We start from the raw sequence: 11,640 nt of genomic DNA on the forward strand, positions 1-11,640 counted from the left end.
GAAAGAAAGAAAGAAAGAAAGAAAGAAAGAAAGAAAGAAAGAAAGAACACAGCTTAAGAAATGATTAAAAAAAAATTCAGTGGCTTAGGGGCACCTGGGTGGCTCAGTTGGTTAAGCATCTGCCTTCGGCTCAGGTCATGATTCCAGGGACCTGGGATAGAAACCCCGCTTTGGGCTCCCTGCTCAGCGGGGAGACTGCTTCTCCCTCTTCCCCCTGTTCTTGCTCTCTATCTCAAATAAATAAATAAAATCTTAAAAAAAACCTCGGTGGCTTAAAACAATAGTCATTTCATCTGGCACATAAACCCCCGGGTCAACTTGGGGTTTGCTGATCTAAGCTGGGTTTAACTGAGCTGGCCTTCAGGCTTCATGAAGAGCAGGTCTGCTCCCTTTGTCTCCCATCCTCCTTAGACCAGCGTGTTAGCCATCTTGTTCTTGTCGTGGTAACAGCAGAAACACGAAAGGGTAAGTCCAACACAATAGCACATTCCACACCTCTACTCACATTACAGCTGCTAACCCCCTTTTTGCCAAAGCAAGTCTCATGCCTTAGTCCAAAGTCAGGGGCAAGGAAACATAGTGTGTATTAGTTATCCACTGCCATGCAAAAATTACCCCAAAATATAGTGGCTTAAAACAAGAGTAGTAAGCTTTTTCTATAAAGCCAGATAGTAAGTATTTTAGATTTGGTCTCTGTTGTAACTACTCAATGCTGCTTTTGTTATAGACAATAAGTAATGAACGGACATGGCTGTGTTCCCATAAACTCTGTGGACAGTGAAAAATTTGAATTTCATACAATTTTCACATGTCATACAATTCTTCTTTTGATTTTTTTTTTTTTTTTAGCTATTTAAAGGTGTAAAAACTATTCTGTTTGTGAGCCATCCAAAACCAAACGAAACCAAAAAAAAAAAAAAGATCGCCAACTAGATTAGGCCTGGAGGCTGTAGTTTGTTGACTCCTAGCTTAAAACAACAAACATTTGTTATCCTCACAGTTTCTGTAGGTCAAGAATTTAGGAGCAGCTTAACTGGATGGTTCTTCCTTAGGGTTTCTCATGAGGCTGTAATCAAGATATTGTCTGGGGCTGTGGTCATATGAGGCTTAGCTGTAATAGAGGGTACGTTTTACAAGTTTATTTATGTAGTTGTTGGCAAGAGGCCTCAGATTCTCATTCCTTGAGCCTCTGTACAAGGCTACTTGTGTCCTCATAACATGGCATCTGGCTTCCTCCAGAATGAGAAGAGAAACAATCAAGACTAAAGTCACAGTGTCTTTTATAATCTACTCTTAGAAGGGATGTACCATCATTTCTGCCACATTCTATGAGTCACACAGACCAATCCTGGCACAGTGTGGGAGGAGGGAACCACAGAACAGCGTGAATTCCAGGAGTGGGGAATCACTAGAGGCCATCTTGGAAGCTGCCTATAACACAGCACCTATTTATTTTCTTTCTACTTGATCTCTTGTGAAACATGGTCTGTCAGCCTGTGAAGTTTTCCATGGTCTGGATTTTCCTGATCACACCCTCATGGTACAATTTAGGATGTTTTTCTGTCATCTGTGTTCCCTGAAGTTTGCAGGACAGGCTTCTTTCTTGCCTAGAGTCATTCCTGCCTTGGTATTTGGGGTTACACTGTACTCATGACCTGACATCTCCATTCTACACCTCCTCCACACAAGATTCCTTGAGGCTGCAGGCTGCAAGTGTCCCTTGGATGATTCTTCCTTAAGGACTATAGGCTACATACATCTCTTATGTCTCTCAGTTGAACAGCCAAGTAATTCAGTAAGGAGAAAAGTGGAAGCCCCATGACTGCCAATGAGCTCAGGTCACAATGCTGGGAGGATCAGAGTTCAAGACCACTGGGACTACAGAGTGTCCTGAACATGATATTACTGGGGCATAGGAGGATTACTCTGGCATCAAGGTGAGTCACAGAGCAAAGATTAAAGAGAAAAGAGTAAGACTGCTTCAGTAATCCAAGTGTGAGGTACGAGGGTCCAGACTCTTCCCTCATAGTTCCTTTTAACTCCATCGCCTCTGTTCGTTTACCAACACTATTCAGTTCCTACTCAGTGCCAGGCAGCTGTTGTGCTACAGGGCTGCATATTCTCTGGAAAATCTTGATGTATACAAGTCATCATCACACATCAAGATAAGCACGGCAAGTGAAAAGAACAAGAAAATATGAGGGAACAAAGAAGAAAGGACCCAAGGTCATAGGGACTATATTAGTTTCCTATTGCTGCTATAACATTACCACAAACCTAGTGGTTTAAAATAACACAAATTTATTATCTTATAGTTCTGGAGGTCAGAAGTCTAAAATGGGTTAGTATTCCTCCTGGAGACTCTGAGGGAGAATCCATCTCCTTGCCTTGTCCAGCTTCTAGAAACCACTCACACTGTGTACTCCATGACCCTAAATCACTCCAACTTCTGATTCTATCACCAAAACTCCTCTGATTCTGACTCTCCTGCATGCCTCTTACACTTTTGAGGACCCTTGTGATTACACTGGGCCCACCCACATGATCCAAGATAAACTCACCATCTCAAGATCGTTAACTTAATCGCATCTGCAAAGTCCCTTAGGCCATGTGAGGTAGCATGTTCTCAGGTTCTGGAGATTAGTACATAACATCTTTGGGGGACTATTACTGAGCTCGCTATACAGCTCAAGAAGGCCTCTCTGAGGAGGTCAGCTTTAATCTAACCTCTCAGGCATGAGAAGGAGCCAGTATATAATGAGCTGGGGAAGAGCATTTTGGCAGAAAGAGAAGTGCTAGCAAAGGCTCTGAGGTGAGAAGAATTTGGTGCAATCAGATGTCAGGCAGTGAGGACAGAATGGATGCGTAAGGGGAAAGAACAGAAGGACGAGGTTCAGATGCAATGAGGCTTAGATGTGCCAGGCCTTATGAACACTAATTAGGAGTTTGAGCTTCTGAATGCAATAGGAAGCCACCTGGGGTGGGGTCACCCTGGAGAGTGACATGATCTGATTTACATCGTTAGAAATTCATGGCATATTGTGTAGGAAAGATCTTCAGCAGACATATGGTCACAAACTTTGGAAATTTAGAAGTCGGAGGCTAATGATCTCAACTTGTAAATCATTCACATACCAGTCAAAAGTGAAGTGGTGAGGGGTATGAATTACCTCAGACAGCTGGTCAACAAATAATGTTGGCTCTCTCATGCCAGATGCTGGGACTAAAAGGATAAACCAATAGATGTGGTATTTGCCTGTATGTATCTATCATCATAGCAGAGGTAGATATTCTAGAAAAAAAATATAAATATTTAAGAGCAAGGATTGGTTAAGTTTAAGTAGGAAAATGACACAATCTGGCTTACATTTTTGAAAGACTGTGCTGGATACCCTGTCGGGACAGAGGTAAGAACAGAAGAAGGAATGACAGTGAAAGCGCTACTGTGGCAGTTCCTCTGACAAGTGCACTGACTCGGCGTAGGACAGGGCAATGGAAATGCAAAGGAGACCAACTTAATGTATACTTAAGGTGGACTCAAAATTTGGTGACTGAGTCAAAACAGAGGTGGAGGGTCCATGGCTGCTGGCAAGAGCAACTGGGTTAATGGTGATACTATCCACTGGTAGAGTAAGGCCAGGATAAGAGCAGGTAGGGATGTGGGATTAGTATTCAATTTTGACAGGCTGTGGTTGTAGGATAAACAGAGATGCTCAGCAGACAGTTGAATGTGTCCAATGCTCAGAAAAGAATCTGGGATGAAGCTATGCAAGTATGATCTATCAACTTTAAAAATGGTGTTTGAATCCAGAATGAAAGAGATTACACAAGAAGGAGAGAAAAAAAGGGCTTGGGACTAGTCCTCAAAGAACTGGGGTCCAAAAGAGCATCTAGAAAAGGAGAGGGAGGAGTGAGCAATAGCTTAGACTCATCTATCTTCCAATCAGCCACCTCAAGGGGCTGGGCTCACTCTCTCTGCTCACAGCTCAATCACTCCTTGCAAGGCAGATTTGAAAACAAATCCACATGCTTCCAATGTGCTTCTTCACTTAATATCACTATTTTCTCTCCAGGAGTTTTTCTCTCCAGGAGCACTTAAAATTACTTTTTTTTCCAGATTGGGAAACTAGACTCAAAAGTAAAGAGTTAACCAGAAAGCAGGACATTTCTCTTAGAAGCATAGGCTGTCTTGAAATAGATTCACAAAGGATGAACTATATCTCCCCATCTTTGTCAGAGACCAGAAATGTGAAGCCCACTTTAAGAAGGGGCAGGAGGACCATGAAAGATAGGGGGAACATATCAGGAAACACTGATTCAGGACAGAGGCTGCAATAATAATGAATTTGGGGGGAAAGTTGATTAGAACTTGATCCTTCTTCCACTGCAATGACATTAGAGAAGTCATACTCTAGAGAGATCATATAAATGTAATGAATATAGAAAAGTTCAAACAGAGCTCAACCCTTTTAACTGACAGCAAATTCACTCAGGAGACAAATTTCAGAAATGTGTTGAGTGTGGTAGAGTTTTCACTGAGAAATATTGCCTTTCATAGGTTTCAGAACTCATACAGGATAAAAACCATATAAATGTATAAACACAAATTATCCCTTACTCGGTATGAAAGAATTTACACCTAAAGAGAAACTTTAGGGGTGCCTGGGTGGCTCAGTGGTTAAGCATCTGCCTTCAGCTCAGGTCATGATCCCAGGGTCCCGGGATCGAGCCCCATGTCGGGCTCCCTGCTCAGCGGGAAGCCTGCTTCTCCCTCTCCCACTTCCCCTGCTTGTGTTCCCTTTCTCGCGGTGTCTCTCTCTGACAAATAAATAAATATTTTTTTTATTTATTTGATAGAGAGAACAGAAGCAGGGGGAGTGGCGGGCAGAGGGAGAAGCAGGCTCCCCGCTAAGCAGGGGGCCAGATGCGGGACTCGATCCCAGGACACCGGGATCGTGACCTGAGCCATAGGCAGATGCTTAACCGGCTGAGCCACCCAGGTGTCCCAATAAATAAAATCTTTAAAAAAATAAAACCTTTTAAAAAAAGAGAAACTTTATGTTTGCAGTGAATTCAGGAAATAATTTTCAAGGACGGGCTGCTTTACTCTACATCTAAGAATTTATAAAGAAGGGAAACACTACAATGCAATCATTCAGGAAAAGTGTTGTGCTTTTCTCCTTCCTTTCTCAACACCACAGAATGCACACTGGAGAGAAACCTATGGATATACTCATTGTGGGAAAGGCATTAAACATAGCACTTATGTTGCTACGTCAGAGAACTCATACTGGGAAAACCCTAAATATGTAATCAATGTGGAAGAGCCTTCAGGAGGTGTTCTCACTTCTTTCAACACAAGAGGACTCATACTAGAGAACACTATGAATAGAGTCAATGTTGGCAGGCTTTCAACTATGGCTATCACCTTATTTGCCCCTGGGAAATCCATATAGATTTGAGAAACTCATTGATTGTAATCAATATGGAAAAGCTGTTAGTTGGAGTTCCATTTTATTTGACATCAGAAATAAACCACAAAGGAGGCAGAATCCACAAAGTGTTTTTTTGTTTTTTTTTTTTTAAAGATTTTATTTATTTATTTGAAAGAGAGAATGAGATAGAGAGAGCATGAGAGGGAGGAGGGTCAGAGGGAGAAGCAGACTCCCTGCCGAGCAGGGAGCCCGATGCGGGACTCGATCCCGGGACTCCAGGATCATGACCTGAGCCGAAGGCAGTTGCTCAACCAACTGAGCCACCCAGGCGCCCACAAAGTGTTTTTGATCCATAAACAGGTATCTGCCTGTGACAAGACTGCACTTGTGGTTCCCTGCAGTCATGGATAAGCAATTATGTTCTACATATGCCCTTGATTTGCCATAGAAACACCATTTAATGGGACTCAGGGTCTAGGCATGATGGACAATGTATCATAGAAATGACTGCCATAGATAATAAAATGTAAATGTTATAACGATACCTTATCTTTCTACAATGTATATGAATTAGAGAACCACCAAATTTTAAGTGTCATATAGAGATCATTCATCTTTTAGTATCCTGGGGATCAATATATACATAATTTTATAGTATTCATAGGAGAGAACTAAAGAATATGCCATCCGGGGCACCTGGGTGGCTCAGTCGTTGAGCGTCTGCCTTCGGCTCAGGTCATGATCAGCCCCACATCGGGCTCCCTGCTCAGCGGGAAGCCTGCTTCTCCCTCTCCCACTCCCCCTGCTTGTGTTCCTGCTTTTGCTATCTCTGTCAAATAAATAAATAAAATCTTTTAAAAAAAGAATATGCCATCCGTTTTTCCCTGCATAACCCAAATGTCATCACTTCAAACAAACCAGGGAGCTTTATACTAACTCACCAATATTTCACCTATGGCATTCTACTATTAACTTTAAGAAAGGTACCATAAAGAGTTCTGTGCATCTTCACACTTCTAGGTGCTTAGCCAGGATCCAGGTAGGAATAAAAAGACTTACCACAGCCTGGTGAAATGTCCATACTCCAAGGATAATGCAAACCTCATAAACTTCAACTAAAATCTCTTAAAAAGATGGGATCAGGAGGCAGCCTGACCATAGCTGCCCAAAAGGCTATCTGGTGTGTTCTGGGGAAAATGTGAGGGAGAATGTCCTACACATGAATGCTGAAGACATCCCTCTCCCTCCCCCTTTGAGACTCCTTTGAAATTCTGATTTTCCTCCGAGACCCAAGGGAGAGCTCCTGCTCCTCTCATACTCCATGGAATACCACCTTTCCTTTCCAGGACAACCATCAGATCCTTTCCCAGCAATCTCCTTGCTGTCCCCTGGACATTGAGACTTCATTCAGTTCCAGACCTCTGCTGGTAGCAAGCCCAGAAACTTCCAACATCACCTGCTCTCAAATGTAGCATGTGGCCTTATAACTCAACTTGACGAGAGGCCTCTGGGGCAGATGAGCTTCACCTAAGAAGACTTCTTTTGTGCCTGTGGCTGAGTCACCCTCCTCATTGTGGAGAGTCCATCTCCCTCTACAGATGCCAAAATGTCAGCCACTCCTTTACCAGCTTTTCTTACAAACAGGACACAGACACGAGTATCAATCTGGACTAGTGGGGCCTGAGGAAGTCTACAAGAAGGGCTGCTGGAAAGATTTTATCCCTTGTCTGTGCTGAGTAATGGCTCCCAAAGATGCCCATATTCTGATGCCCGGAACCTGTGAATGTGCTATTTTACAGGGCAAAAGGTACTTCACAAATGTAATTAAGTTAGAGGTCTTAAGATGGGGAGATCATCCTTGATTACATCTGCTGGGCCCAAGGTCAACACAATTGTCCTTGTTTAAGAGAGGCAGGAGAAGCAGAATCCGAGAAAGCAATGTGATGATTGAAGCAGAGGTCAGAGTCAGAGGGAGACTTGAACATGGCACACTGCTGGCTTTGGTGATAGAGGAAGAGACCATGGGCCAACGAATGCAGGAAGTCTCTAAAAGTAGAAAGGGGGAGGAAATGGATTCTCCCTTAGAGCCTCTGAAAGGAATGCAGCTCTTCCAACATCTTGATTTTAGCCCATTAAGACCCATTTTGGACATTTTCTTTAATTTGAGAGAGAGCAGAGCGAGAGAGAACACAAGTGGGGGGGAGGGGCAGAGAGAGAGGGAGAAGCAGACTCCCCACTGAGCAGGGAGCCAGATGCGGGGTTCGATTCCAGGACCCCGCAGATCATGACCTGAGCCAAAGGCAGACGCTTAACCAACTGAGCCACCCAGGTGCCCCTATTTTGGACTTCTGAACTCCAAAGCTGTGAGATGATAAATTTGTGTTGTTTTAAAGCCACAAAACTTGTGGTAATTTGTTAAAGTAGCACAGGAAACAAATATACTCCCTGATGCCAGTATCTTCAGCCAAATGTTGCCAAATGTTTGAAACTGTGATAACCACTTTGAGACCATGGGGACACAAGCCTTAGGAATAACCCAAGACAATACACTAAGGAGGGTTGAACCAAAAGATGGACAGTACCTGGCTAAAGGTGATAGAAGAGCCCAGGAACTATCCCTGGAAGCCCTTTGCCTCTGGATTTTATGCAGTGTCAGATAATGAATGGTGGCATATTTTGTTACTTGGTGGGAGGGGGGGAACCACAAATTTCTTGAATTTATAACCCTTTCTTGCTCCCAACCAACTTCTACTTTCAAGTCTCTTCCTTAGTCATGGTGAACCACGATTTAGGGAGGGAAGTAGCCATCACAGGTAACCAAGTTCTGCAGGCTCAGGCTGACCTTTGCTCACTTGATTTAGAGCTAATCCTTGGGAGGTGGACACCCCACAAAGAGCACAGATCCACTGCAATCAGCAGGAAGAGCCAAGTCATCTCAGCTGCAAAGTCAAGGGGCTGCAGAGAAGGCAGAGAGACATTTCAGAGCCCAAGGGCATGATGTGAAAACACAGAGTGGGACCAAGGCAAGATGGTGCCTTCATCAAATTACACATGCAGACATGGGTACAGTCTCTCCCTCAAGTCCCTCTTCATAGTAGGTGACATAAGAGTGCTTGCAACAAACCACACACCTCTATCTAAAAAATGTGCCAATTTGCTGAACCACAAAATGAGTCTCCCACCACCACCATAAAAAAATGTTCTGATTATAACTGTATGCTATGGATGAAGTCTAAACTTACTGGCAAAAAAACAAGGGACATTTTTGTAGTAGTTTCTGGGACCATTTCTTCTTAAGATGAGTTTGAATCCATCTTGATTGTTCTATTTTTTTTTTTAAGATTTACTTATTTATTTGAGAGAGTGGGTGGGGAGGGGCAGAGGGAAAGGGAGAGAGAGTCTTAAGTAGACTCCACTCTGAGCTTAGAGCCCAACTTGGGACTCGACGCAGGGCTTGATCCCACCACCCTGAGATCACGACCTGAGCAGAAACCAAGAGTCGGATGCTTAACTGACTGTACCACCCATGTGCACCAGTCTTGATTGTTCTTGTGAAAAACTAGTCATTTCCTTTCCTCACATTTTGAGGAAGGAGGAAATACAAAGTCCAAGGTCCAGAATCCCAAAGGACCCTGCTATAATCCTGCTTCCTCTTGAATTGAACCTAGTGATCATTTGGGATTTACAGTTGGACTTCCCATCCTAGAACATGATAAGCATTTTTATTTATGCAAGTTTACTTGTAACTCTTTCCAGAAACTTTTCATGTAGGTCCCCTGAATTTCCCAACAAATTAATCCCAGATATTTTATGTATATTTATTTACATAGTATTACTATTTATATAGCAATAATTTATAGGTAAAATGCTGATTTATTCCTGCTTCTCCAACTTGAATTTCTAAAGGTCTGAGGAGTTCTGAGAAGTGTCCTAGAGGCCTGTGTTTTTTGTTGTTTTTGTTTTTTTAAACTTATCTTTTTTTTTTAAGATTTTATTTATTTATTTGACAGAGAGAGACACAGCGAGAGAGGGAACACAAGCAGGAGGAGTGGGAGAGGGAGAAGCAGGCCTCCCACCGAGTAGGGAGCCCGATGTGGAGCCCGATGTGGAGCCCGATGCGGGGCTCCATACCAGGACCCGGGAATCATGATCTGAGCCGAAGGCAGACGCTTAATGACTGAGCCACCCAGGCGCCCAGGCCTGTGTTTTAAAGACAAAAAGATACGCCTTTCTTCTTTTTTTAAGTGACTTTTAAACATGTGTCCCCCTTCACATGAAACAATCTGAGCTGCTGTGTGATGAAATACGAATAGAGAATGGTGAGTGGAAATCAAATCAGGTCCATGATTGAGTCTCACGGCAGGTTTAGGACTCAACTGAATGCCACCAGCTGCCATAGTGATTTGGCCAATATACAGTTTTATATCTCTTATTCTTAGTCATATGTTGTTTAAATTAAATCAGTGGAATATTAAAGGAAGCATATGGAATAATGTTAATATATTTCAACAATTCAGTACCTCCATAAACGTCTTTGACTATATGAAGTATATGAAGAGAGGAAAAGTACAAATTAAAATTTGCAGAGGAATGAAACAAGTAGTACCGCTAATCTAGCCATTTTTACATGATCCACAACACCTTTTCTGCAGTTCTAAATTCCCAAACCTTTTCTAATCAAGTTTCCTCCCCTATTTTGTATCTGCCAAATTTACCAGAAATAACCACGCTATTTACATATTGTCCTTCTCCAACCTAGTGTGACTCTTCATGTATTTTGCTACAGATATATGTATATCCGGCCAGATGTTGCCTCAGACCCGCTCAGGACGTTACCTACTGTGTAGTATATGCACCTCACTATCCTGCTAAAATCCAAACACCTGTAGATTCTAAAGTAGTTCTGGCCCTGAGGGCTTTAATGAGGGATTGGGGCCCTGTGTGCAAACAGGAGGCCTAACATTTTCGATATTTTACATGCATAATGGTTAACATTTGTTCAAAAATGTTTTAACCTAATCAAATTACAGTAAATTAAGTAGCATGCTTAATTTGCTAAATGAGGAAAAGGACATGATACTGTTAAAAGTTGTATTAAAGTGGATTTCATGAATCAATCTTCAATAATATACTTATTGAAAATTACCTTTTAACTAAAAATCATGTTTTTATCCCAAACCATATAAATAGAAATAAATAACTGAAAGAACTTTCAAGGCGGCTTGTTTCCTAAAGTTGTTAAAGTTCTCCTTCAAGGGACGCCTGGGTGGCTCAGTCGGTTAAGCGTCTGCCTTCGGCTCGGGTCATGATCCCAGGGTCCTCGGATCGAGTCCCGCATCGGGCTCCCTGCTCCGCGGGGAGCCTGCTTCTCCCTCTGCCTCTGTCTCTCATGAATAAATAAATAAAATCTTAAAAAAAAAAAAGTTCTCCTTCAAATTTGATGGCAAACCACTACAAGCATCCCCAGTCACATCCAAAATGAAGCAATAACAACATGACTAATTAATGTGACTCTGCTGTACTACCTAGGGCTATGTAACATCGATTTTTTAAAGTCAAAACATGGAAAAGGAAGAAGCCAAATTACTTATGGAATGGGGACAGTGTTTTATCTACAGTGGCCACAAAAAATCCAAGGAAATACTATTCAAATGAAAGACATCTGTATGGTCTCTGAGTAAATACTAATCAAAATCAAGACTGTCTAATTGCAACAAATAAGATGAACAATGCACAGCCTGCAGGTGGATGCTCTCCACAGTGACCACAAAAATTAACAACTCCTGGAACAAGTCTGGCAGGCAGTGGGCAGGATGACCCAAAGGGATGCACAGGGCTGCCAAAACCTGCTAGGAAACTCCAAGAGGAGAGTACACCAGGTCCTGGGCCCAAGAATGTTAGGAGAGCCCCAAGAACATCAGAGCCTGGGCCCTGAGGAAGACAAGACCACAGGAGGCCCTGGGACCTAAGGAAGATGAGAGAATGAGAATACCGGATACTGGACTCCGAGAAGGTAAGAGATTATTTAGTCCTTGGCTCCCCAGGGAGATGAGCACACAGCAGATCCTGGGCAGCCACAGACTTTTCATTTCCTAGACACGGGCACCTCGGCTCGAGAAGAGGACGCTGGGCAGAGGATCCGACCCATCTCACTCCTCCTCCCTGAGAAAGATTCTTTGCTTACCCAAACTTTAGTCAGGCTCCC

The sequence above is a fragment of the Mirounga leonina genome, unplaced genomic scaffold, assembly GCF_011800145.1.
Source record: "Mirounga leonina isolate KUSES-001 unplaced genomic scaffold, KU_Mleo_1.0 Mir_376, whole genome shotgun sequence".
NCBI lineage: Eukaryota > Metazoa > Chordata > Mammalia > Carnivora > Phocidae > Mirounga > Mirounga leonina.